The sequence below is a fragment of the Triticum dicoccoides genome, chromosome 1A (genome assembly GCF_002162155.2).
Source record: "Triticum dicoccoides isolate Atlit2015 ecotype Zavitan chromosome 1A, WEW_v2.0, whole genome shotgun sequence".
Classification (NCBI taxonomy): domain Eukaryota; kingdom Viridiplantae; phylum Streptophyta; class Magnoliopsida; order Poales; family Poaceae; genus Triticum; species Triticum dicoccoides.
The window spans coordinates 465,613,329-465,618,413 of record NC_041380.1 but is presented as its reverse complement, the minus strand read 5'-3'; the positions used below and the strand labels follow the sequence as shown (position 1 = coordinate 465,618,413).

General features: G+C 47.2%; 1 pseudogene; it reads right to left on the bottom strand.

The window, feature by feature from the left end:
- Positions 1 to 1,028: 1,028 nt before the first annotated feature.
- On the bottom strand, positions 1,029 to 4,685 carry LOC119279258 (annotated as a pseudogene).
- Positions 4,686 to 5,085: the final 400 nt, after the last annotated feature.

The window sequence follows — 5,085 nt, the reverse complement described above, 5'->3', positions numbered from 1 at the left end:
ACACCGGCGGTGGAACCACCATGCAGCATTTGCTCGGTAGACGATAGATGGTCCATGGATCATGGCTTGTGTGGGTGCATGTTGATATGTGACAGGAGAATGGAGGAATCAATAAAATAGAATACATTATACACACGATAAGTAGTACTCCTGTAAAGTAATATAGTGATCTAAAAAGGAGTGAGGCGTTTTGGCTCCCAGAAGCATCTGCTTCTATGTTGAATAAAAAAAATCAAAACAAATACTAGAAAAATTCAAAAAAAAATCAATTTTTTTGGCATGGTAGATAATTTGGTGCATGATGTCCGGTCCAAATTTCAAATCATTTGGACATCTGAGTAACTCTCGGCAAAAAAGACAAATTTGAGGTCTGTTAAATAGTGTAGTACTGTTCGTATACTGTTCTGACTCAATTTGTCTTTTTTGCTGAGAGCTACTCAAATGTCCGAATGCTCTGAAATTTGAAGCGGACCTCACGCACCAAATTATCTACCATGCACAAAATTTTTGGATTTTTTATGTATTATTTCTTAACCGGGTGCAGATGAGCCCAGGCTCACAATTGGATATTCGTCTAAAAAGGACTGTGTATTACTTTACATAGGGATAGAATCTAAAATGCAAAGATTACACAAGTGGAATGAAACAGAGCTCAAAATTGGTGCTTCAGTTCAGAAAACCCAAGTGTAAAGTAAAGTTACTTACTTTCGCAAACATTTCTAACCCAACTTTTGCCTAATTTTCTCGTTTGGTTACCCAACTTAGCATTGCTTTCTTAGCGCCTTTTTCTAAGAAAATTATAAAATGATCTCAGCACTTCGTAGCTTAGCAAAACTTAGCGTCTCGGTGTATGTATTATACAATTATTGAGATGTAAAAAAACAAAACCTTCTTTGTTCTTTAACTTCAGCCATGCAAAAATAGTCTTCTTGAAGACTCTTTCAATTTCTAAGACATACTTCTTCCGTCTTATAATGTAAGACACCACACTGGTGTCAAAAAAAGTCTTGTATTATGAGACAGAGGGAGTAATATATTCTGTATTCAGACGGAGCAATACCTAACCGTCTCCATCGAAAATCGGAAAGCATCTAAACGCAAGGAGGGGGCGGGGAGTAGTACCAGTTAGCACTGCACGAGGAATGTCGGGTCACCGTCGATCTACAATAGTGTAAGGTGGGCAGGAGCGTGTCTCACAGTTGGAAACGGCTACTCCTCATCTGTCCCAACTTGTCTCTCTCAAAGCAAGTTCATGAGATTCTCAAGTGACAAGACCATTTGGCAAAGTTCATTCTGGCTTTGGAATCCCTGTCAGTCTGGTTGAGTGGCGCATTTGCACCTAACTGGTTGTTGCCACGTCCAATTCATGAGATGCCACTGGCGATCCATATCCTGACGGAGCTTATGTTGCAAGGCTAAGCTACCGTGCCTTTTCTTCAAGATGTAGCCGTCGCAACTCGTCCGTAGGCCGTAGCATCGCAATCCCAAGGCTCCCGTCCACCTTATTTTGGCCGCCCTTTCTTGGTTGAAATCTCACCTAAAATCCTTTTGGTCAAGTACTCGTGCCGTGTCGGTCAGGCATGAAAAAAGTCAAAAACACTTGCAAATTGACAAAAAGATAAGCGGGGGGCTATTGTTAACTTGCACGGGTGGTTCAGTTTGATGCATAATAATCTCTGCAACAAGGCAACTGCATCCTCACGTATATAAGTGGGTCCTGAGAAGTTCAGAGGGTGTTTTGTCTGACCAGCAGCAGCATGCTCCTAAAGCCAGAGCGCTTGGAAGAATTCCATTTCTCAGATCAAAAGTCTCCAGGACCAGGGCCCGTTCCATTCTCATTCAAATGAAACGCAGAGCAGCCAGTTGGAGGAATTCGACATGTTAAAAGCTCTAGATGCATACTCCGAACTTCCTGACGCGTAAGGCCTCTTGTGTGCACTTGCGCACCCTGCATATGATGATCCACTTGTCATTAGCTGGAGGTCAGAGAATGATTCCTCGCGCCTCGGTTCAGTGGACGACCCAGTAAACAAATTGGTTTTCTGGAGATCATATCAGTCGTTTACCTCTTATTATATCCGCTTGTTCTGTTCCCTTGGGCTCGCTAGCTGCTTCACGAAAACTTGCCTCAGCATCTCGAGCATCAGACGCTAGTGTCAAAAAGGTGTTACAGATCCCCCTGCAAAAAAAAAGAAAAAGAAAAAAGAGGTGTTATAGATTATGGAATAAGAAGAGACGCAAACTACAAATAATCGTGTGCCCCAATGAATTTGACCTCAGTTTTTTACTTCCTTCCATATCAGCAATAATCCAAGTCCTTATCCTGATGCCACCGTTCCTCCTGAACATGCTCCACCGACCACCACAGTCCCCCAGGTGGTGGAGATTTCCCATTCCACCAGAAGAGGAAGCCCCCGTTCTCCACCGCACTAACATGAATTTGAGGGCATGAATCGACTGCCAATCCTGGTATCTAGTTTGCCTATTCGACTGTTATCTAACATCACAGGTATCCGGTTAAATTTGATTCAACATAAGTTCTGGAAGCTCATTCAGGAGAGATGGCACAACTGGGCATTGATAAGGCAAATTCCAGTTTAGTGCAGGCGTCTACTGCCAACCATTCTAAGCTCTTGGTTCTTCCTCTTGACTGAACCAGGCCAATCTTCACTAGTTCACCTTCTTCTATTTCCTGTATATTATTTGCTCAACTATACACACACTAGGATCTTTTCGTACTTTGTTCCCGGTCAAGAAACAAAAATGCTCGACTGCATGCAGTAATGCAGAAGAAAACAGACATGTACTACACTATTTGTTAGATACCAATTTTGGTATTCTTACAGGGTGCTGTCTTTGGACGTACTACCTCTGTTTATAAATGTATAAGACGTTTTGGCAGTTCAATTTAGACTGCCAAAACGTCTTATGTTTATGAACAGAGGGTGTACCATATACAAAATAGAGACAGAATTACACAAAATTTACCATGTTCTTACAAATGAGTTGTCTTTGGCAGGCTGAAAATGTGGACTTCCTTTGATTTCATCCTCCTGTTCCACATCGACCACTTGAGATCAAACTCAGCCAAGCAAGAATAAGATTTCCATGAGTATTGTGCAAATATGTCAAAAAAGAAAAGAGTAAAACGTTATGGCCTCACTGCATCCAAATGACTGTTCATTAATGAGAAACATCCATTTTCAATTCATGTTACACATTCTGAGGCCTGAAATTAGAATTACCAATGATCATTGCTCAACAAGTTAGCTTCCAGTTAATGTTTTATTACACTACAAGCTTTGATGACCACCCAGTAGCTCGAAATTTGTTCTTGCATAACCATACTCCTTGGCAGTCTTGTTGCAAGAGCAACACCAATCTTGCGAAAGCTGCCTAAGCAAATCCTACCAAGAACAAACATTGGCCAAGCAACAGAATCTCCAGAAAACTGCCTAAGCAAATCCCACCAAGAACTGCATAGGCCGATGACATCAAAGGCTCATCTTCCTGGGCGGCTGTGGCTACTCCAACACACTGAAGCCCCCGAAAGGGATCTCTCCGTTGAGAGCCCGGACGACATCAGGGATCTCGTTTTGGTGTGGCTGCACATACACCTGCAAGAACCTTTTCGTTTTAGCCACGAGGACCTTGCGCAGCTGATGATTCCCCTCTGGCTTCCCTTCCTTCCTCAGCAGTGCGAGCACCGCACCTCCTGCGATGGCTCTCCAAGCTCCGCACGAGCATGCTCGGATAGGCCACGATATCTTCCAGGCTCAGACCCGCCTTTCCGACCAAGAATCCGACATTTTCCTTCATCTTCTTCTCTGAGATAGCCATCATGAGTGGGCACCGCCGCAACATTAAGGCAACATTGTCCTTCTCGAAGCCAAGGCTCTGGTAGAGTGCATACTTCCTCTCCAGTGTGGGGGTCTTCATCTTGGAAATGATGGCAAATGTGTGGACGAACATGGACTCGCCGGGTTCGATGCCGACGTCCTTGACGGCCTGGACAATCTCGGCCAAGCGGTGGGGGCCCTGCATGATGACGCCGGGGTGGACGGCGACGAGCTTGGAGACGTCCTCCGGGGGCAAGCCGTGGACATCTCTTAGTGCGGGGAGCACGAGGTTGACGGTACTGTTGGGGCTGCAGCGGACAACGAACGGCATCTGGCGGAGCGCGGTGACGACGCGGGCATTGGAACCGAGGAGCTCGCGGAGAGATCCGAAGAGCGGGGCGAGGTGGTCCTGGATGCTGCGGTGGAGGACGACGGGGCTGAGGGAGACGAGCCTGGGGAGGAGCGGCGCGTTGATGCCGACGGAGGCGAGGAAGTCGAGCTTGGGCTGGAGTGTCTTGACGGGGTCGGAGACGAGGACGATGGGGAACTTGCGGACGGTGGTGGATATCTCGGCGTCGGTGAAGCCATACCGGCGGAGGAGGTCGAGGACGGCGTCGGCCTGCGCGGTGGACTCCGGGGAGGCGAGGCGGATGGAGTCCGCAGCGCGGGCGGCGGTGGCGGGGGAGAGCGCGCAGGTGGATTCCAGGTAGAAGACAGTGGGGTCGGCAGCGGCAGCGTCGGAGGTGGTGGTGGTGGTGGTGGAAACGGCCGCAGTGAAGTGGCGGAGAGGGAAGGGGAAGGGGAAGAGGCAGAGACGGCAGCGGCCGGCGGACAGCATTGGGACCCGACGACGGGAGGGGACTGGCGACAGGGCAAGGCCGGTTAGGGTTTATTTATTTTTATTTTTTTTTGAAATTTCTTTTTGGATGGTGATTTTTGGGAGGTTTGGGGATTTACTTCATCTACAGGTGGACCTTTCAAACCCCCTCAGGGCATGGCCAATGCTACACCATGGACAGATGCCCCAGCTGTCCACGTCGACTCGGATGGTCCAAAATGATGTATGGTGTAGCTTGCAGAGGCAAGCGGGTTCCTGCAGAGGAGTCCGGCTCCTCCCTGACAAAAGAGGAAAAAAGGGAGAGAAAGGAGGAAAAGTGTAGACATGCATGAACTATGTATAGTGTGTGACCTTCAGCCATCGCTGGGGAGTTGAGTAATTGCTGGATGACGAGAGATAAAATGCAGG